The sequence below is a fragment of the Saimiri boliviensis genome, chromosome 10 (assembly GCF_048565385.1).
Source record: "Saimiri boliviensis isolate mSaiBol1 chromosome 10, mSaiBol1.pri, whole genome shotgun sequence".
Classification (NCBI taxonomy): Eukaryota; Metazoa; Chordata; class Mammalia; order Primates; family Cebidae; genus Saimiri; species Saimiri boliviensis.
The window spans coordinates 67,439,987-67,463,927 of record NC_133458.1 but is presented as its reverse complement, the minus strand read 5'-3'; the positions used below and the strand labels follow the sequence as shown (position 1 = coordinate 67,463,927).

At 37.3% G+C, this 23,941-nt stretch overlaps 1 protein-coding gene across 1 annotated transcript in view; it reads right to left on the bottom strand.

Moving 5' to 3' along the window:
- Nucleotides 1-3,801: 3,801 nt before the first annotated feature.
- Nucleotides 3,802-23,941, bottom strand: part of LOC120365334 (frizzled-1) — a 33,498-nt gene continuing 13,358 nt past the window's right edge. Inside the window, exons 2-5 of the transcript XR_005580310.2 lie at nt 23,659-23,702; nt 12,012-12,246; nt 10,204-10,252; nt 3,802-6,747 (exon numbers count right to left, since the gene is read on the bottom strand). The gene's annotated coding sequence lies outside the window, so the exon portion shown is untranslated. The remainder of the gene's footprint in view (nt 6,748-10,203; nt 10,253-12,011; nt 12,247-23,658; nt 23,703-23,941) is intronic.

The window sequence follows — 23,941 nt, the reverse complement described above, 5'->3', positions numbered from 1 at the left end:
GCAGCTCCATTTCACAAAGGAGATTTTGAAGGAGGCACCCCCATTCACTGAGTTTTACCAGTTTCGTTTGGCAGCTCATAAGGTGATTTTATGTGCGACTGAAAAAATGTAAAACTGTTTCCCACAGTGCTTTAAACAAGTTATAATGCATTTTTGGATACAAAGGGCTGTGGGGAGATTTCCTGACATGCGTGAATAAAGGTGGAAATTTCATTTTTTGTCGAGTTCATTTAAGCACTGATTTTAAGGGAGCAGCAGTAACCTTACTATTGCTGGCTATGAGCACACTGAAACTCCCGAGCTGAAGAGAGGTAAATCAGCATTCCAGGGTGTGCAAAATGAAAAAAATATGTGCACAGTTTGTGTAACATGGAAACAATTATTCTTTAGGTTTTATCATTGGGAAGTGAAAAAGGCAAATTACCCTTTATATACCATTCACACACACACATTTCTATGATATATAATATGTCACTTTGCATTGCATTGATTTATTTGTCCACAGACTGGAATAGGAAGTATGGCTAAAATATGGTCATTTCTATAAGATCTTTCTATTTTTTTTATTTTCAATCACTGCTTTATCAGAATATATGTATCAGTTTAGTTAAAAAGAGCATGGCATTGGTGTTAGGCAGATCTGAACTTGAGTCATGATGCTACCACTAGTGTGACTTGGTTCTTAACCTCTTCATCATTTAATTTCTCTAAGCCTCAGTTTCCTCAACTGAAAAGTAGACTTAAATTTGGTATCAACTTTACAGAGCAATTGAGATAATGAATCAATCTGATTAGCTATTACTAATGTAGCTATTGCTAATAATAAAACTACAAATAAAGATAATATAACAGCAACTATTTTGAGTACTTGCTACATGCAAATCAATGTACTAGAGCCTGAAGACAAATGGTAAATGAACATATGTTGAGCCCATTTGATTCAAATGTGCTTCAAGAAAAGTCTGAGAAAGGAGGAATAATGACATATAAAATGCAATGCAGATCAAAGGAAATTTCAGAGACATTTTTAGGGTAACTTGGGGTAATAGGATTAAGGTAGACATGGAATTGGAGTTGCAAAATGTCTAACAGTTTTCAACATACTAATGAAAATAAAATATTTGGGCTTTTTGGTTTGTATGTACTTTCTTCAATGTCTTGAAAAAATATTATTAGTATTGATTGGTTCAGCATAGATTATCTTCATTTTTTACAACAGATGTTTCTCGAACGTTACCATCAGCCCTCTTATCCATGGATTCTGCATCTGTGGATTCAATCGACCATGAATTGGATATATTTGAGGGGAAAAAAATGGTTGTGCTTTACCTAAATATGTAGACATTTTTCTTGTCCTTATTTCTAAGAAATACAGCATAACAACTATTTATATTGCATTTACATTGTATTATTATAAGTAAGATAGAGATGATTAAACGTATGCAGAAGGATGTGCATAGATTGTATGTAAATACTACCCATTTTATTTCAGAGGCTTGAGGATCCACAGATTTGGGTATCTGCAGGGGGTCCTCTAACCAATCCTCCATGGATACTGAGGGATGACTGCATATGTAAAAATATTTGTAAAGTAAATCATGTTTGAAATTATCTCAAATGAGCTTTGTACTTTCTAGTCATTGCATTTTGCTCATTTTACTCCCCACTTCAAGTATTTCCCCTCTCTTCTCTGTCAACTCCAATTCTATCCAATTTTCCTGGGCCACCACCAACACCACTTATTCTCTGAACCTCCTCTAAGGTCTTCCCAGTCCTCGCGGTTTTCCTACTCATGGGAATTACTACAGGAACTGCATTTAATTATATAGAAACTCAACAAGCAACTGTTGACCAATTTCAAAGAGCCAGGCCCCGGAACTTCTACTGGAGACATAAGATGAACAAGATGCAGTCCCTGCCCATTTTTAGGGGACATAGAATCCAGAGGCAGGAGACAGACATACTAAGAGAATCACTATTCCAAAAATATTTTTATAAATAAAGGGCATATTTATAAAGAAATACTGCATCAAAAATAACAGAAAGAAAATCAGTCACTCAATAATTTGCCTTTTTGGTAAATCTGGATTTTCATCTGGAACGCAATGTACATCTAGGCTTTAACACGTTTTCCAGAAATAAGAAAGTTACCCTTTAAAAGTAGTTACAGATTTTCTATCTTCATAGATAGAGGAAAAATTCACCTTTATAAGAAGACTTCTTTTTTTATTATGAGAAAGAATTTTAACATGCATTTTCATTATGCCAAGTTAAAGCTAAAATGCTACCCTGGAATGGAGACAATTGGGACAAGTAGCTAAACTACTTTGCATAAAGATGTAAACATTTGACTTTACTGTGGTAAGAATTACATCTTGCAGAAATTAGCCTTTGCCACAATAGTGTATTACAAACAACTTCAAAATGCAGTGACTGAAAAAATTATTTTATTTCCCCAGATCGGTGAGTCAGTTGGGCAGGTTTCGCTTCATATTGCAGGTCTGCAGGTCTGTGTCTTCCCCACATGTCTTTCAACCTTTTTGGTCCCATCGAGCTATCAGGGCACATTCTTCTCATGGCGACGGCAAAGGCACACCAAAGGGCAAGCCCAATCACACAAGCACTTTTCAAACTGCTTTTTGCATCACATCTGCTAACATTCTATTAGCCAAAGCAAACCACATGGTCCTGTCCAAAGTCAAGAGGCTGGGAAGGACATTCCATCTTTAATAGCAGAAAATGCAAAACTACAAGGCAAAGAATGTAGATACAGGAAATGATAAAGAGTCAGATGCAATAAATAATTGAGCTTATCAGACTCCATAAAGATATTGATTGAAATGTGTTTGAAACTGAGGGAAGGATATGGGTTTTGCATTTATTCTCTGTGGACCAGAGAAAGAAGAGATTTGAGGGTTCTCTGCGCAGCAGGCTATGAGATGGAGCAGATTAAACAGGGAGGGCTCTTGAAATCCATACCTGTGGAAAGGAGTGGAAGGAAGCAAAATTGCGTAAAGGGAAAAGTGGAGCTCTGAGGTGGTCTCCATGAAGGGTTCAGGCAACTCCATAGGAAATTTTGGAACTTGGGTGGCCCTTCAGAGTTGTCCCAAGTTGGAACATGGCAGGTTTGTATATCTCTGCTCAGTTTTGACAATACCTTTGCTTGATCTGGTCTTGTGTGATTTTGGCCATAGGCAATCTCCAATGAGGGCTGATAAAAAACAAAGAGCCCGATGCTGTGAAATCTAAGTTTGAGATAGGAATGTTGATAATAGACACAAGCATAATACATAAGTAAATTATGTAGCTTGTTAGAAGCTTCTTGTACAATGCAAGAAGTGTTTCCATATTTATAATATAGAAATAATTATAAATAATATTTATAATAACCCATATTTATAATATGGGTTAGAAAAAAGAAGAAAGGTAAGGTCATAGGAAAGCAGCTATTTCCCTGGCTACTGACTTCAAATCCATGCCACCTTTGTCTGAAAATCTACTGCCTACAACCTGGCCAGAACACAGGGTGGGGATGCTCATCTGTAAAAGTTTGCCCGTGTCTCTCTTTGCCACTGCCCCATCCCTAACCACAAAGCTGAGTGAAAAAAAAAAAAGGCCCCTGCATTTACATCGGATTTGCATTAGACATTCAATACAAAAATATAAAGTTTGCAGTGACTAGGCAACTTATAGCCCTTCTTATAATAAGAAACTATTCCACTTTTACGGTAGTGTAACTAGCCTGAAGAAGGGAAAAGGTCTGAGAGGTCATCTAGAGCAGTGGTCCTCAACATTTTTGGCACCAGGGACTGGTTTCATGGAAGACAATTTTTCCATGGACCGGAAAGCAGAGGGTGGCAGGGGCAGAGTGGGAAAATGGTTTCGAGATGACTCAAGCACATTCCATTTATTGTACACTTTATGTCTACAATTATTACATTGTAATATATAGTGAAATAATTATACAACTCTCCATAAAGTAGAATCAGTGGGACCCCTGAATTTGTTTTCCTGCAGCTAGATGCTTCCATATGGGAGTAATAGGAGACAGTAACAGATCATCAGGCATTAGGTTCTCATAAGGAGCATACAGCCTAGATCTCTCACATGCACAATTTATAGCAGGGTTTGTGCTCCTATGAGAATCTAATGCCACTGCTGATCTGATAGGAGGTGGAGCTCAAACAGTAATATGAGCAATGGGGAGTGCCTGTAAAAACAGATGAACCTTCTCTCACTTGCCACCCCCGCCCCTGCCCTGCTCCCCTCTTGTTGTGTGCCCCCGCGGTTTGGGTACCCTTGATCTAGAGCCTAATCTTGTAACTAGGAAGGTACATGACTCTCCCCAAGATCATGAGGCTGAATAAAAACACTTAAATGAAGACTTCAAAATTAGATTCTCTTGTGTGCATGTATCTACAGTAGAGTGTCTACACACACACACACACACACACACACACACACACACACACACCCCTATCTTCACATTACTCTTTCACTAAGGATTTAAAGAAGCAGATTTTCAAAACATGGCTATAGTTACTGGCTAAGTCATTTGCTTACTATAAACTAGAATTCCTTTTTATTTAAATGTAACATTTCAATTGCAGGAGTTCAAATACATTGCATGCTGAATAATCCTAAAGGTACAAATATTTCAAAATAATACTTTAAATAGAAAAACTTGTCTTTGGTACATTAACACTGAATTTTTCCATTTCTTTCTAAGCCAGCCACGAAATATCTACTCTAAATGAAGTAAGAACTTGGTTGTGTGATTCAAAAATGTCAAGAACCTCTGGCCTACATGATCTAAGATAAATGGCAGTTTGTGCAACTAGCATGATTTTGGTAAAACGTATTTTTTTAATTAAAAGAGTCACATAATTATATTAAAAAGCTGTTTATGGTAAAACCAAAATCAATACCAGTGATAATAACTAATTCTTATGAAGTGATTACTAAGTGTTAGACATTGTGCCTAATAATTTGCTATATTATCATGTTTTATACTTCCATCAATCCCTTTGGGATAGCTATGGTTCTTAGGCTCGTTTTACAGTTGGAGGAACTGAGCACTGAAAAAATTATGGCATTTGCCGAGATAATAAGCTAGCAAGTGGCAGAATTGATATTGGAAACCAGGTAGTCTTAACCACTCTGTCAACCAGATCACATAGAACAGTTATTAGCAAATAAGAAAAGAATGGCTTGTGTGAGTTTAGTTTTCAGTTAAATGGTGTGTTTCACGGATGGCTGATGTGATTAGCACCTTATAAACCTTGGAAATGTTGCTCGTCAAGCATGGAAAAATAAAATATCTGTGCTTGCTATTCTGTTCCCAAGACTAAATTTTTTTAAAATTCCGTAATATGTTAAGGTAATAATAATGAAAAAATTAATTACATAAACAGGCCTTTAGGTTAAAAGCCTACACAAGCATGACCTACCAATTTTCCAAACTGATGGTAGAAATTAGTATGTAGATGGACTTTAACCACAGCGTAAAAATAACCCAACATGCCCTTGTAAATCATTGTTGAACTCCTTACTCATTACAGATTGTACTTCTCATTATCATGCCACATGTAAAATCTTGACCAGATTTGTCTGACATCCAAACAAACTCTTATAACTAACTCAAGCAGCATGTTTCTATGGCATGTCAGCCTGCTGCAGGTGTTTCTCTATCACAATGAATAATTACATCAAACAAAGACAAGAAATATTCTAAAGCTGACAAAACCGCATATCTGAAGTCTGTATTTTCTACCTCTTGGGAAATTAAAATCTACAAGTACAGGGGTTTCAGTGCCCATGTCTTAGGGCCATTCCAGGATTATAAAGAAGGATTTTTTTTTTTTTTTTGCAAGCCCAAGGATTATGGTAATACAAGAAATTAAACTGTATTTATAGACTGGACACCAGCATGCCAGTGTGCTTTCTTAGCTCTTCGAATCTCTCAACAAAAATAAAAACACTAGCAATCAAACGGGTAAGCAAGAAATGACAAGTGTTTTGACAGCTCTAGAATACTTTGAGGTATTTTTAGCATATTTCTGAGTCGTATTAGCTTAACCTGTAATAGAATATAAATGAGCCCATATGGCACAGATGTAATTATGCTCCATGTGAGAAATCCCTGTGGTAGGTTGAGGAGGGGGCTGGAGGAGAAGAATACACCAGCCCCCCACCTCCCTCCCCAACCTCTCCCCCTCACCACATGTGCCTTCTGGAGGGCATGATTTACACATCATTTGCATTGAGAAGAATATGAAGAAACACAATGCTAACAACACAGTACTGAAAAAGGCAAGCAAGAGATTGGGGATCCCTAAGGGTGCTGCTCTCTGTGACTGACATCCAGTTAGGAGTAGAGACAGCTTCCCCTGGGGATCACATTTGATGAAGCGATCTTTGATTATGTGGGCACAGCAATCATAAGGCATAATTATTATTACTGCAAGAGAATGGGCAACAAATCTCCGGGGAAAGCCTCTGTCACAGACACTTTGCTGGCGCACGCTGGAAGCGAATGTTCTCCCAAGGATCATTTTCATTCCAACCTGATATTTAGCTGAAGCTTCTTTGACTACCAGTCATGAAACATTAAATATAGATTAGAGCCAGAGAGATGTTGAAAGATGAAATTCACCGGAGGTGCACGCTTGTGTCCTTGAGAAACAACCTCGAATGCTGTCCAGATGTTGCAGCAGCAAAGCAGAATGGTCCCAAGCTGCAAGGAGGCTGCAACAGAGGAAAGAAGAGATGTTTAGCATTCCACCAGCCTTCTGTTTGGTTTATTGGTACTACATTAATTTAGCAGAGAATCCTAACAAGCTGTTAGTGGTAGATGTTGCAAAGTGTTCACTATCCCGAAAGAATGAAGAAATGCTTTTGTGCCAAGAAGAAGAGTAATTCAAAGCACATAGCTGATTTTTTACAGTTTCAAGCTGTGATAAGACTAAGGTCTAGCAACAGAAACATATGTTAGCAGTTCTGTCTGTTTCTCGATGAATTAAACAAAGGGCTCCCCTATAACTAGTAGATGGTTAACTTACTTTGAACATCTCACTAGATATTAACAGATACTTGCAGTGGAATTTGGAATAAATTGGTTTGATTTGGAATGGTTTGTGGAGGGCAGCTGTGCTGTTGAAAGCAAAATTCATTGCTCAGGTGTGTGATGGGAATATCTCTCCCATTTCCTCAAGGAATTGAGTGTGCTGCATTTACATTCGAGACTCTCTCCACTCCACTCCCCTTATCTCACCCACTTTTGCAGAACCTGAATCAGAGAGAGGCTCTTCTGGTGTTAGTTAGCATGGAACATGCTTTATTCAGGGAAGACTCTTGCTCACTATCATTCCCAGCAAACCAGAGATATTAAAGCAGTCACCCTAGAGGCAACTGACCAGCTGTTCTTCTTGTTGATAGGAAATAGACAGAGATGAGGAGGTGAGTACCAGGTAGGAATAGGAAGTGAGACCTAGGAACTCTTTGCCAATGAGGGCTGACAAATACTGGCATGGATGAACAAAGAATTTTTATTCCCATAGACCTTTCAAAACAGGAGGTACTGCTTAGTTCCTCAGGTCTTTCTGGAAGCGAAGAGCTGGATTAGATGACATGCTGACCGCCCCCTCTTTTCCAGCTCTCTTTTACCTTGTATCAAACTAGCATACAAAAATTCTGAATCTCTCTCCCACCAAAAAAAGGGGGAAAACCAAAAGCTGCGTCTGAAGTTGCAACAGTCACTGGGGTCTCTCGTCATTGTGCTTCAGGGCCTAAGGTGATCATTAACAGTCAACAAGGCAAGCGCCCTGAGGCATGTGAGAGCAGGGAGACAGCAGAGTCAACTCTTACCTTTTAAGCATCCCTCCCCAGCTCTTGTTAGAGGCCCCTTCTGCAATGCCAATTCTGTGTTTATACTGATGGTGGAAATAGATATGTAGGGAATAATCCTGAAGTCATGTTAAACAAATACAATTCACCAAAAAGGAAGAGCCAGTCCCTGCCGATTTTCATCAGTCCTTGTTCCACTTATGTAAGAGCCCTGGCAACTGGGCACAAAAATAACCTCAAGAAATATCGTCCTACTCTATCAATGGATAGTTCTCCCGTGATAGGTTTGGAGTGGGGAGTGAAGGGTGAAATGGTAAATGTTTCACCAGGGAGGTGGCCCTTGAGTTGGCTCTTAAAAGGTAATAAAGGATTCTGTTGGAGGTTCAGGGTGCTAAGGAGACAAGGTGATGATGGTCACCAGGAGAACCTTGTGAAAAAGTAATATAACATGTTCTAAAAGCTTTTTAAAAAAATTATTATTTTATTTTTGAGACACAGTCTTGCTCTGCCACCCAGACTGGAGTGCAGTGGCAATCTCGGCTCACTGCACCATCCACCTCCCAGGTTCAAGAGATTCTCCTGCCTCAGCCTCATGAGTAGCTTGGGCCACAGGCAGGTCCCACTGCACCCGGCTAATTTTTGTATTTTTAGTACAGACGGGGTTTCACCATGTTAGCCAGACTGGTCTCAAACTCCTGACCTCAAGTAATCTACCCTTCTCAGCCTTCCTGTAATCCTGGGATTACAGGCGTAAGCGACCACGCCTGGCCCTAAAACTTTTTAAAATAATTCTTTCTGACCCAACAAATTACGTTTTTAGAAATCTGTCTTACCAAAATGACCAAACTGCTTTTTCCATTCTAATAATGTTGCAGTGAACATTAACGTTCACTGCAACATTATTAGAATGGAAAAAATTCTATACGATCAATAATTGAAGCTGTCAAATAATTGCTCTAGAAGTAGTAGTTAATATGGTGATATAAGAGAACAAAATAAAAAGCATAAAAATCAGAAAGAAAGAGGTAAAATAGTCATTATTCACAAGTGAGATAGGTGTACCTGTGGAAACCCCAAGAGAATCATCAACTAAAAAATGGTTATAAACAACAGAAAAATTTTAAAAATTGGCAGATTCAATAATTTGTAAAAGAAAATCAACAGCTTTCATACATACAATGTAGAATAAGTTTAAAAATAGAATGAAACATCTCATTTGCCAAGGAAACATAAATGATTGAATAAATGGAAAGGTATATCCTAATTGAAAAAGATTTAAATATTCTATTTTAGGGAAAAACTGACTCTATATTAAAAAGTCAGTTCTCCCTAAGTCAATCTATAAATTTCATGAGTTTCCCAATAAAGACACCAGTAGGCTTTTTGTTTGTGATGGTAGTTTTTGGCGTTTTTGTTTTGTTTTACTTTGGAATCGGCAAAATTATTTTTCCTACTGGTAGGAATTAAATTTTATAAGATTTAAGAGTGACGAAGGGATACTAATCTTATTGGCCATAATATTTCAGTCAATAAAACCCTTAGGCACTGGTAATTAACTACGTGACTAAATTAATGGAAGAGAATGGCGAGTCCAGAAATAGAACCAAATATTTACTAGAATTTAGCATGTGATAAATAGTGCAACATTGGTCTGGTCTTAAATTCTGAGATGAAATTCCCTTTAGAAGAAAACTGGTAGTATTTCAAGATTCAGTGGACTTTGAGTGAGTAATAATTTGCTTATTGCAGAATATTATAATTTTGTTCCATTCTTTACAACAGGCCAGGATGGGTAGTGTATTTGTTTCAATGCAATTGCTTTTTCTTCCTCTAATTGATATATATAATTAAATAGTTATAAATAGTCTCCACAGATACCCAGTGCACACTAATATGTGTGACATTTTTCCTTAATGTAGCATTCATGGGTGTCCAGAGAGACAAAACCATTACATTACCATCTATTAAGAAGAGGTTGATAGGTGAGACATTTAAAAGTTCTGGCTAAAATAAGGTTTGGGGATTATTAATGGATTTAATTTCTGCCAGCCAACTCCACAGCACATTACCATTGCTAGCTAAGCATTAACTGGATTTTCCATCCATTTCCCATATTGCTGAGCTCAACCTTAACTTGTCAGCTTGGACAAATCCCTTAACTCTAACCCCTGTAAGCCTCGGTTTCTTCCCCTGTCAAATGAAGGGGTTAGGCGAATTGATTCCCCAAGGCCTTCTCACTCAAAGCTTCTGTTATTCTGGTACAGCAGCTCATTGCCACACTCTGTTGCACTAAACATAAGATAAACAAAAGGAGAAGTGTGCTTAGATAAAAACAATGCAGACGTTTTAGATAGTTACCAGTTTGGAACAATGGTTGCCAGGCTTTCTTGAAACTGCAGCTCTGTGCCTGAAAAAAAAGTGCATCTCAATATTTGTAAATACACTTACTTATAAATTCTGCACATGAATTGCTATATGTGCATATATATATGTATTATGTTACACTATAGTAATGAATTATGTTCATTTAACACATCCAAAAATATAAAACTGAAAGTCCTAGTATTTTCTTCCAACACTTCACTGGGTCATCTTGCATATCTTCTAGAATGACTGGTTTAGAGATAGAATTAGTTTGCTATTCAGTTAGTATATTTAATAGGGAGCAAATTGGTAGAGCCCAGAAGCTTTTTCAATTAATCTCTGGGTGAGGGGTAGCCAAGTATGCTTAAAAAGAAAAAAAAACGTTTTTGAATCTGAAGTTGGAAAGCCCTGCTCTGATGATTAGTAGAACACTAAGAAAAATGCCATTTCCCATCCCCAGGAGCTTCAACCACTATCCTTGGCTCTTAATTCTTCATGCCTTATTTTCTTCACGTTAAATAGAGTTAATACTACATGTGCTATAAACCTCACAGAGTCATTGTAACAAAATAGATTTTATATGTAATGTATATAGATTATATATAGTGGCAAAGTAGATGAGAGAGAGATATATATATCCATATATAATGTAACCTGTATACAATATAGGTTATTATCTGTATATAATATATATCATGCATTATACAAATGGGAAGTATAAGAATTATTGTTACCAAATGCACAAACAGTATACAATCCAGCCCAGTTTAACCTTCTACAACTGACCTGATTCTTACATACATGGAAACCTAACCAAAGAGTACCATATACTGTATCCTAAGTTGATTAAGGTTCTAATTAGGAAAAGGAACAAGGCAATTAAGTTGGAAAGCCTTCTGAGAATACTGTTGAGCTTCTCATCTTTGTAACACATTTTATTCCCAGGTAGACAATAGATATTTTAGCAGGATGGCCCTCCCACCTATTCTGCTCACATCTTGTTCCCCCTGCCGCTCACTCTTCACCAACCAGCTGCTCTCCTCCAAAGCACCCCACCCTGGCAGAACTGGGCTAGCCCTTCCTGGGCACTGACCCATGCCCTGATGATTAAAACTTACCTGTTGTGTGAACCATTCTTTCAGAACTTTGCCATCTCCTCACTAAGAGAACAGTATCCATGTGCAGATGGCATAAATGCCATTTATTGATGACAGGTTAATGTATGACCTCTAACCAGGTGTAAGCCTCGGCCCATAAGCAAAGACTACAGCACTACAGCATCATTGGCAACTGCCCTTCCCAATAGTCAAGTAGAACTCAGCAGGAACCAGTTATTGCTTCTTGAACTCAGAAGTGCCCCTGCTTGGATCCTACATTGTTTCCCATTTTTCCTGGGTGTCAGCCTCTGTACCTTGAAATTGATGGGAGCTGACATTTATTGACCACTTAATATGTGTCAGGTTTTATTAAAAGAGCTTTCTATGTTTTAATTTATGTAATCATCACAACAATCTTGTGACATTGAAATGATATATCAGAATGGAAATCAGCTGAATATCAGTCCTGGATACAGGTACTATTAATATCCCATCTTGACATTTTGAAGATGAAGAAATATTCTTTTATTCCACAAATATTTTTGAGCTCCTACTATATCCCAGGCACTGTTGTAGGCCCTGAGGGTACTCCTACAAGCAAAACACAAAAACCCCTGCCTTCACAGAGCTTAGATAACTGTGAAGGTTAATGAAGAAAATTTTTTGGCAGTGATCTTAAATCAGACCAGACAGTCAGCTACTTACCCTGCTGGGCCTTGCCTGTCATGGCTAAAAGCTGTTTCTCAACTTGTGTAGAGCTATCCAAGTTATAGTCATTGGACTGGCAGCCCATCTGCTCTCATAGATGGCTTCAGCTCCAGCTTCATTTGCACTCCTGTGGGCACTGGGAGCTGAGTTGCCAAACTTCTTCTCTCATAAAAGCTCCAAAAAGTAGGCTGGGACAAGGCCAGCAGAGTTCATAATTCTGTCTTTACCAGTTCTGTGGACAGAGGAAGAGCGCCGTTGCCAAAACGTTAAAAAAGTTATAAAGTCACTTGGAAAGAGCTTAAAACAAAAGAAATACACTTTACAATGGAAATTTCCAGCTACATGTAAGAATTTACTAAAGACAGAACCTCAATTTAGTTTTAAAAAAAGAAGGCAACTTCCCTTTGTGAATTAGGAACAAAGTAAATTAAGATCTTGATCTCATGGGTACTCTATTTATAAAGAAATATTCTAGCATTAGCATTTTGACGAGACTGACGTGGCCAGCTGTGATGAGGAAGCACTGTGTTTGCAAACTTTACCTCCAGGCTTTTGACATTCAAATGTTCCTTTGAACCTTGGAGGGCTACTAGCTCAGAGAGAAAAAACATCAAATCACTAAGGTGGGGGCACACCAGAACTGCTGGGACAGTATGGCCTTGCTAAGGAAGGTAGGCTGCTCTGATATTGCCAGTGGATGCTGAATAATTTGCAGATATAATTTTCTAAACTGTAATGTGGGGTCAGAAGAGGGCTGGAGCAGGAGCAGGAAACTAGAGTCACTCTAACAATGTAAACATTATGCTGCTATCTTTGCCCTCATATTCGATTCTTATTTCTTCCTGTAAATTCCAGTATCTTCTATTTTTCTGATTTTAAAACAGTACATGTTTAGAATAAAACTGCAAGCATGGCAAAGCTAACAGTTGAGGGTGACCGTCCCTCATAATGTGACTGTGCATTCCAGTTTGTCCAGGGCAGTCATCGTTTATATCTGTTGTCTTGGTGTAATTATTAGTAGCAAACCGTTCATTTTCAAAGGCATCCCTGTTTGTACAATAAATTACATGTTACTCTCTTCATAACTCACACCCCAGGCTTAACTATGGTTAACTCTTTCAGTCTATTTTCAAAATTCACCCTTGCCTACTAAATTCAGGAGCTATGAAAGGTGTTTCACACGTGCTCAAGAGCATAATCTTCACAATTATTGTCTGATGCCCCATCTTCCCTTCCCTGAGATTTACTTTGGAAGTGTACAGCATCTGTGGAGCATCTATGAAGGCACTCCTGCTGGCACTGGGCCACCTCCTTTTACTGTCAAAGACGGTCAGCCCCACCTGCACTTGATGATGCAGTAACATGACAGCTCCAGTGAACCAAGTCCCCTCAACTGCTGCCAATGAGCCACCTCTTCCTGTTCCATGAAGTCATAATGCATTCTACAATGAAGTAGGGCACTTTTCATGGTGCACCTTGTCAATGCAGTGGCACAGCATGTCAAGGATTTTCATTAAAATAAAAAGTAAAGGAAAAAAGAAAAATCTCTTACAGATTTTTTATGAAAACAGCACTTTCAGTGTTCCTTCTCAGGCTGCCTTCTTAGTTGGCTTTAAGGGTAGAGCCACGGGTACTATTGGTGTACATCCGACTCCTGAAATTTGAACACTGATCTTCCACCAAACTGGGGGTTTGACTCCCGCCTAAGTTAAGTTATTCCCCAGGAGATGCGTTGGTCTTCATTAAAAGATAATTCAGTCAGTATTCTAAATATAAAGGCACGTTCGACTCATAGTGTGATCTCATTTGCTACATGTAATCATTTTTAACTCTATTTATATTAATGGTCCACTTTCTCTTTATCTTTTCCCCTCCCTCTTCCACATTTTCTTCACAGTTTTCCAGTCTCTGTGGTATTTTACTAGTGTAATGTTTGTTCATTTTCTTAATTCTTGTACTTTACTGTTTATGGTAGTGAGACAAGAAGGAAAAACATTTCATGACTAATGGTGTCACTTTTCAACTTGCGACTTCTGGTGAACAAGACCGTGTCATAGCCCAGACCCAATGCCATGTGCCTGTGATCCTTAGTAATTGCTGCTGTGATTCAAAGGAGAAAGCTCAGGACTCATAATAAATCCTTCATATTATTACCTTTTTGACAGAATGTAAATATAGATGTCAAGATATTTAAAATATTGGGTGGGCTCAGTAAATAGAGACGTATTTTATTTTTCATGGCATCCAATAGCTAACCAGCAGGAAAGAAGGCAGACAGGAATGACATTTTTGTCTCTTCAGCATTTGCTAACATAAAATCTACTTTTCATTGGAGCTGCTTAAGTGAATGTACATTAAGCAGCAAACTATCTCAGAAAAACTTAAGTGTTGATAATTTTCACTTCTTACATTTTTCTGTCTTGGTGTTCCAGAAGTTTCTCTTGACATTTAGCCAGTAGCTGACTGTTGCATCCCAGCAATATATTCAAACATAAGAATTCAGTGTAAGGTCAACAAAAAGCCTCTCTCAGATCCCGAGGAAGGGAGTTCTCAAAGCTGCCCACATTCCTGCACACTACAGTGCCACATTTTCTAAGACCCTGGCTTAGTTTGCCAAATGGGACAAGTTAAGTTAATTTTTAAGCAGCACTAAATTGCACTGCAGCATTTTCCATGAAGGAACTGAAATTCTGTGCTAATTAGGAATATTTATATCATGGGGATGTATTGCAGAGTGGAATTTTTAAAAACCAAATCATACAGAAATCTCACCATAACACTCTCCTTAGACTTCCTGCTGTAGAACTTTCTTCATAGTGTGAGTGGCTTCTAATAAGATCTTTTCAGTGCTACAGGAATGAAACCACTTGAATAGTGCCTAAGATCCCCCAGTTGATTCAGCACTGCAGCCTGGAGTCCTATAGAAGTTTCAGGGCAACAAATACTAATAAACCTTGGAATGATTAAATTAATGCTGTTTATTGATGCATTATTACAGTCTGTATTTTGGGAGATTTTAAATTTTACTAAATATAAGTCATTATTTGTTTAGTGCTGTGGTTTGGATATGGCTTGTTCCCATGAAAACTCATGTTGATATTTGGTGTCTAATGTAGGCAGGAGTTGGGGCTGATGGGAGAGGTTTGGGTCATGGGGGCTGATCCCTCATGGATGGCTGGGTGCTGTTTTTGGGGTGAGTTCTCACTTTCTTTTTTTTTTGAGACTGAATTATTTCTCACAGGAATGGATTACTTCCTCAGAAAGTGGGTTGTTATAAAGCCAGGATGTCCCTAGGGTTTTGCCTCTTTGCATGCTTCTTTTGCCTCTTTGCACTAAATTACATTTAGTCCATTTCCTCTTTAACTTTCTGCCATGTTGTCATAGAGAATAAAAAGCCCTCAACAGAAACTGAGCAGATGCAGGTGCCGTGCTTCCTGAACTTCCCAGGATGCAGACTGTGAGTGAAATAAACCTCTTTTCTTTATGAATTAACCAGCCTCAGATATTTCATCACAGCAACACAAAGTGGACTAAGGCAATTAGTTTATGGTAAGCTTGAAATGGCCCTATCAGACAGATAATGTAAACTGCTGACTACCTCAGCTGTCTCTGAAATAATGTCTCTGGCTACTTTGAAATATCAGGATCCCTCTTTTTAGTTACTGATTCAGTGCTGAACCACACAAAATAAGATAGTATTTATATATATTATACTATTGATCTAAAGTAGTTTTGACTCAAATAAAATTTTAACCAGGCAAAGTACTAAGCTTTTGGGATATTGAGTAAAACAGAGATTAGTAGACTAGAAAGGAGAAGAGACAATTATATAAGCTATTACATAAACTGTGACAAGTTTTATGATAATGAAGGTATAGGATGCTACATGAGTGCATAGAAGGGGCACATAAGAGGCTCTGTGGGCATAAGAAATGTATCAGACAGAGACACATATATTTAATGATGACATGTTTTCCCCAAAGCTATCTAAAGAACATCTCCATATATCTTCGGAAAGTTTGATGGTGATTGGGAGGACGAATATGACATTTTAGAATCTTGAATTAAGTACAACAAAAATTTCCCAATAAATAGATGTACTGTATATTTTTTCTTTGCTAAACACTTAATAATTACCTTAAGAAGGCAAATGCACATATTTTACATTATCTTTCCATACACAGGTGATATCAAACTGGAAGACAGAGTGGTTATAACAGATGATGGAATTAAAACTAAAATTTACTATTTTAGTTCAAAAGAATGAAGTTACCTTTTTTAGTGGGAAAGAAGATTAAATGTATCAAGAATACATATAAAGAATTACATTTAGATGAGAAGGTAGAAGCAAGGGAAAATCTGGTCTGGCAGTGGTTTGCCTGGGGGCAGGAGGTGCAGGGCAGGAAACAGTATTCAGCAAAGTTTTCTGGGATGCTACAGTGAATGCGTTTATGAACAAAACCCATGTAGCCTGAGATGACATTAATAGAAATATCTAATTTCCAGAGAAGGTGGGTGTTTAGCATAGTGATGGGCTAACATCTGAAAAATGATTTTTCCTTCTGGGGGTCACTTTTAAAGAGGGACAGTGACAGACCCACGTGTGTTTACAGGAGAGTAAGAAGTCAGGAAGGATTTATTAAGTCAATTTGATACAACTACCCTTTGTTGAGTATTTGCTTTGTGCTGGCACTGAGAATATAAAAAAAGACAGTTTCATCCTGTGAAACTGATCAGGGTCTACTGGGAAGACGAACACATGAACAAATCACTATGATAAATTCATACTACTGCTGCTTTAAAAGTGCTATGGGAACACAGAGAAAAGAAAATTAATTCTGCCTGGGGGTATTAAGAACCTACTAAGAAAAGATGACTTATGAATTTGGCCCTTGAAGAGTGGTGTTCAAATTTCCTCAGTGGCAAGGGGACAGGGAATGGAGGAGACAAGGACTTGCCAGGCAGAATGAACAATGAGTCCAGTATGCCTGGATTTCATCAGAGGCTGGGGGGACATGGGGCTAGAGAGGCCAGCAGGGGCCAGCAAGTTTGGACCTAAATCTTTAGAAAATTGGGAGCCATCTGATGCTTCTCATATGAAAAGTGAGTGTTCAGCTTAGAGAAGCAACAGTTAAGGTTTTACATATGCTTTACACCTTCAAACAACTTCACTGCTGCTGATAGAAAGTAGGGGAACAAAAGAAATAAAGGGTATTCAATTAGGAAAGGAGGAAGTCAAACTGTCTCTATTTGCAGACAACATGATTGCATATCTAGAAGACCCCATCATCTCAGCCCCAAATCTCAAACTGATAAGCAACTTCAGCAAAGTCTCAGGATACAAAGTCAATGTGCAGAAATCACAAGCATTCCTATATATCAATAACAGACAAACAGAGAGCCAAATCAAGAGTGAACTCCCATTCACAATTGCTATGAAGAGAATAAAATATTTAGGAATACAACTAACAAAGGATGTAAAGGACCTCTTCAAGGAGAAATACAAGCCACTGCTCAACAAAATAAGAGAGGACACAAACAGATGGAAAAACATTCCATGCTTATGGTTAGGAGGAATCAATATCATGAAAATAGCCATACTGCCCAAAGTAATCTATAGATTCAACACTATCCCCATCAAGCTACCAATGACCTTCACGGAACTGGAAAAAACCACTTTAAACTTCATATGGAATCACAAGAGAGCCCACATAGCCAAGAAAATCCTAAGCAAAAAAACAAACAAACAAACAAAAAAAACAAAGCTGGAGGCATCACACTGCTGGACTTCAAACTATGCTACAAGGCTACAGTAATCAAAACAGCATGGTACTGGTACCAAAACAGAGACATAGACCAATGGAACAGAACAGAGGCCCCAGAAGAAACATCACACATCTACAACCATCTGATATTTGACAAACCTGACAAAAACAAGCAATGGGGAAGGGACTCCATGTTTAATAAATGGTGTTGGGAAAACTGGCTAGCAATGTGTAGAAAGCAGAAACTGGACCCCTACCTGTCACCTTATGCTAAAATTAACTCCAGATGGATTAAATATTTAAACATAAAACATAACACCATAAAAACCCTAGAAGAAAATGTAGGCAAAACCATCAAGGACATAGGCATAGGCAAGGACTTCATGACTAAAATACCAAAAGTAATGGCAATAAAAGCCAAGATAGACAAATGAGATCTAATTAAAATTCAGAGCTTCTGTACAGCAAAAGAAACCGTCATTAGAGTGAACCAGCAACCAACAGAATGGGAAAAAATTTTTGCAATTTACCCATCTTACAAAGGGCTAATATCCATAATCTACAAAGAACTAAAACAGATATACAAAGAAAAAACAAGCCCATTCAAAAGTGGGCGAAGGATATGAACAGACGCTTTTCAAAAGAAGACATATATGAGGCCAACAAACATATGAAAAAATGCTCATCACTGATCATCAGAGAAACGCAAATCAAAACCACATTGAGATTCATCTCACGCCAGTTGGAATAACAATCATTAAAAAATCTGGAGATAATGGATGCTGGAGAGCATGTGGAGAAACAGGAACACTCTTACACAGTTGGTGGGAGTGTAAATAAGTTCAACCAATATGGAAGGCAGTGTGGCAATTTCTCAAGGATCTAGAAATAGAAATTCCATTTGACCCAGCAATCCCATTACTGGGTATATACCCAAAGAACTATAAATCGTTCTGCTATAAAGACACAAGCACATGTATGTTAATTGTAGCCCTGTGTACAATAGCAAAGACCTGGAACCAACCCAAATGCCCATCAATGATAGACTGGACAAAGAAAATGTGGTACATATACATCATGGATTACTATGCAGCCATAAAAAACGATGAGTTCGTGTCCTTTATAGGGACTTGGATAAATCTGGAAACCATCATTCTCAGCAAACTGACACAAAAACAGAAAGCCAAACACCACATGTTCTCACTTATAGGAGGATGCTGAACAATGAGAACAGGGGACTCAGGGAGAGGAGCATCACATACTGGGGGCAGTTGGGGGTATAGGGGAGAGACAGCAGAGGGTGGGGAGGGTGAGGAGGGTAGGGAGGGTGAGGAGGGATATCATGGGGAAAAATTGCAGATATAGTATGCACCTAAAGTAAAACAAAACAAAGCAAAAAGTAACAACTTTTGGTGGCATCTCTAAATGGAACTTTTTAAAAATCAAACTACTATAAACCCATGAATCCAAAAAAAAGAAAAAGAAAAAAGAAAAGTAGGGGAACACATTTATTGAGAAAGGTTCCAAACAGCAGACATAGTACTCATAGATGAATATTTTAACTGGGGTGATTTTAACTCTTCGATCAATCAGAATAGTCAGCAATGGGAAGAGATGTGTCAAGATTCAGAATCCCCTTGATATTGGTGGGATCATGCAAAGAATAGAATAGAAAATGACTCCACAATAGTCAGCGAGGGATTCTAAGTTATTTTTAATCCTATGAGCTCTATGGATTTTTCAATTTATCATTTCACTTTGGCTCCTAGGAAGTTCAGAGATAAAATTTTAGCCCACCTCTGCCTAGTATACAAAATCCTTATGATATGCCGATTGCACATTACAGGTTACCTTGCCTATATTTTCTACTCTGCTAATACTCTAATGTTTTTCTACATTTATGTTATACTATGCATTATGATGAGCCATATGAACTGTTTTTAATGGAGTGGTATAAAAATACATAGGTAAGCTATGAGTCTAATCAATTCTAGAATCACTCCTTTTTCAGTTTATTCAGAGGTATAAAACCATCATGAACTTCCCTCCTTTTCTATCATAGAATCAATTTCAGAATATTGACAAGAAGCAAACTGCAAAGGAAAACCACAGTGAGATACCATTTCCTGCTCATTAAAACAGCAATAATCACAAAGACAGACAATAACAAGCATTGGCAAGGATGTAGAGAAATTGGAGACCTCATACATTGTTGATGGGGAATATAAAAAAACTGAAGCCACTTTGTTAAAACAGTTTAGCAATTCCTCAAAAAATTAAACGTAGAGTTACCTTACAACCCAGTATCACTCCTAAGTGTATATGTGAGATAATTAAAATAATATATTCACACAAAAACTTGTACATAATATTCATGGTGGCACTATTAACAGCTCAAAATGGTAACAATCCAAGTATCTATTAACAAATAAGTAGATAAGCAATGTACTGTATTTACACAATGGAGTATTATTTAGCCATAAAAAGGAATGAAGTACTGACACATACTAAAACCTGCATGAGCCTGGCACACGTTCTGATAAGTGAAAGAAGTCAGGCACAAAAACCACATATATGACTCTCTTTATGTGATATATCCAGAACAGTCACATCCACACTGACAAAAACTACATCAGTAGTTGCCAGAGGCTGGGGGAGGGAGAAATGAGGAATGCTTGCTAATGGCTCAGGGTTCCTTTTTGGTGTGATAAAATATTCTGGAGTTAGGTAGTTGTGCCTATTGTACAACTTTTTGGAATACTAAAAGCTACTAAATCTTATTTTAAAATTTTGTGGTATATGAGTTATATCTCAATATAAAAAATATTTTAAAATCTAGTTGGGGTAGGTGGAGTGTGTGTGGGATGGGTCAATTTTATTTTCTTGAGAAAGATTTTACTTGATTATCACTTCAACCACCTCTATTTAATTCAAGTGCTGTTTTAACTTCCTTTAAAAATCTCATTTAAGAATGCATGTGCTTTAGCCTTGAAATTAACATAATTTGCTATTTGGAGGGAATTGCTACTAAATGACCATCTAATAGCTAACGACTTTTTTTTTTTTAATTAATCAGGAACTGCCCTCTGAATTAAGACTATGTACAAATAATTAATTACATAGTATAAATATTTATCTTTAAAATTCGACATCCATCTTTCGTAGACTAATTTACAAGTTATTAAAATGTTTATATACTATGCTATTAAAATGTTTATATAAATACTATACTAAAAAAAAAAAAATCATAAATTGTTTTCGACACTCCCTAGCTAGAGTCCCTAGCTAGGCTCTAACATGGCATCCTACATACCTGGAGGAGGTATTTCTTTCCAGCATATTCCACAGTACAAAGGAAGGGGCTGTTTGAAACTTTCCAAGCCACAGTAAGTTCTAGAATAAAATTATTTTATTCTAAAAAGATTTGGCTGCCTTTTCCTCCGTGCTGTGATTCTTTCCTATGAAGAATTTACATTCTTTACATTCTTAACATGCTTAAGACAACATGAGTTTAGATATCTTAGATTTTGTTTTAATCTTGTAAAATCAGCTGGGATATATTTCAGTCCTGTCTTACTCACATTTCCTAGTTACTTGGATTAATTGATGTGAACAACAATGGTGCTTTGAAACTCTCGGGTACAACAGTGGAAATGATCACATTTCTTGGTTAATGAATGAATTGTTCTTTCATAAAGATTTGTTTATGGAAATAAATAGAGTAGTACCTTGATTAGTGAATTCCCTGGGAAGGAAGGGCCTTTTAAGAAGTCAGATGTATTAAAAACCTAAACAAACAAAACACTCAGAAAGGTTGGGAAGCTGAGCTGCCTGAGAAGTCTCCATGCACCGCTTCTGCAAATGGCAGCCTTACTGAAAGCAGAGGCCCACCATGGGGAATACCGGGAGCTTTTCAGTCCCTCCTCTGCCTGCCCATCAAGTTACCACCTGCTGCACTATCTCCCTCTCTGTGGTTGTTGTCAGAAGCTCTATCTAAAGAAGAGAAAACCTGTATCCTTCTCCTTCCCTGTTTAGTGATCAGTTAACTGATTCTACTCTGAAAGTCTTCTTACTAAAGAGATAACTCTAAATTAATCTCTAGTTGTGGAATTCAACCTCCCCCGTTTTAAAAAAAAAAGTAATTTTAAAAGAATTTTAGAGCTGGATAAAACGCTCGGGGGTCTTAGGCATTTGACTGTTCCTGATTTAGACCTTTAAGGACAAAAGACCATGTGGACAGAACAGGTCTGCTTCCTACTGAGGATTCTGTAAAGCTGATTCTCATAGCTTCACTTCACTGGTGAAGTTCTACAACGTGTTTATAAGAGCATGGTTGCTGGTGAGACGAATCACTAGTGGTTCTTTAAGTTGTGTTTTAATCCAGTGTTTCAAAGAGAACGCAAAAATATCCAGCATCAGAACCACCAGAACGGAGGTTTCTGAACCTTCTCCCTAGCTAACAAAATCAGCATCTCTGGAAATGAGCCCAGAAATCTTCATTGCTAACACACTCTCTGAGTGATTCTTATGCACATTCAATTTTAAGAATTCCTAGTAACCCATTGTAACGTCTGATAAATACTGTGTATTTTGGGATTATTTGATTTTATTTTAGTTAGCATTGTATAAGGACCCATCATAACCTGTCTTATCTGAGGTCTTCAAACACACCCTACAACTCCTGCATTAATTCAGTTTGTCTTTAATGAAGCTGTATATTATTAAAATATATATTCTTTATTTATAGAGCCATTACTACATTCGAGTGACCTCTGGTATATTCCTGAATTATCCCTTCTTGAAAAAAAAAGCTATAAAGAAGATGAATGATATAAAATTGTAAACAAAGATAAAGGATGGTAGTATTAGAAGATAACTGCATATCCTAACTTATTATTGATTTATAGAAATTTTGCTATATTTCTATATAATTTCTCCAAATTTCTCACATGCTTAAAAATAATGTATATTTGCGGATAACTATGAACATTTGAAATTATTCTTCTTAAATAATTGCTTTAAAAGGCATATATTTTCAGATAAATTTATATATATGTGTGTGTGTATATACATATATATGGAGGAAAAAATATACTTCTAGCCATAACAGTATAGATAGAAGAAAAAAATCTTGCAGTTGGTTTTTAGTATGGATTAAAAATTACATTTTAGAGAACGTTTTAAGGATTCATTTGTAATGCTAGGAAAATTTTTCTCCAAAAATGTCACCATAACATTTTAAACTAGGGCAGGCATATTCATTATCTGAATTTGTATAAAATGCAACCCAGGCAATCGAGATTTCTTTTCTTTTTTGACAAAATGTTTAAATTAAAGATCATGAGAAAAAGATTGTCTCTATAAATATGATGATGACTTCATAAAGAATTAAAACTATAATCACAGCTAGAGATATATACTAGATTAATCAGAGATGAGATGAACTACGTTGACTCTCTCTTCCAACCAGCCCCTCACTAAAGAGTAAAAATGTAATCACTTGACAGATGTATTTCTGATGAAAGCCATACAATTATATCACCTGTAGTTAAAAATAAAAAACAAAACAAACAGTGGGATTATATGTGTTCACTTGGGAGAAAAGAGTTGACATTAGTCAATCTTCATCTTTTTCTGATCTATTTCTGGGACAGACACAAAACATGAAAAAGAGAAATGTGTATTGAAAAGACATAGAGTAACAAAAAGGGGAGCAAGCCAGAGGATATGTGCAAAGACGAGGAAGAAAGATGACATCTGAAATACAAAGAAATCAGGTAGAGTTAGAGCATTAGGACTGATCTGCAGACCCTTTAACAGAAAATGGGGTAAAAGGAGAGGTGAAATCAATGGGGAATTGACCACTGACAGACACATACCTTGAGAGAATGAAATGGGGAACAGAAGAAATTCAGGAATCCACCTAAAAAAAAAAAAAAAAAGAATTGTAAAGAATGAGAATGTGGAAGGAATACTTCTAAAAGAAAAATCTTCTAGCTCCAGCAGCTAAGCGTAGATGTGGCAGGTAGAATAATGGTCCCCCAGCAATATGTATGCCCTTGTCTTTGGAATCTGTGAATACATTACCTTACATGGAAAGAGGTACTTTGCAGATGTCATTAAGGTTAGGAACCTTGAGGTGGGAAAATTATCCTGTATTGA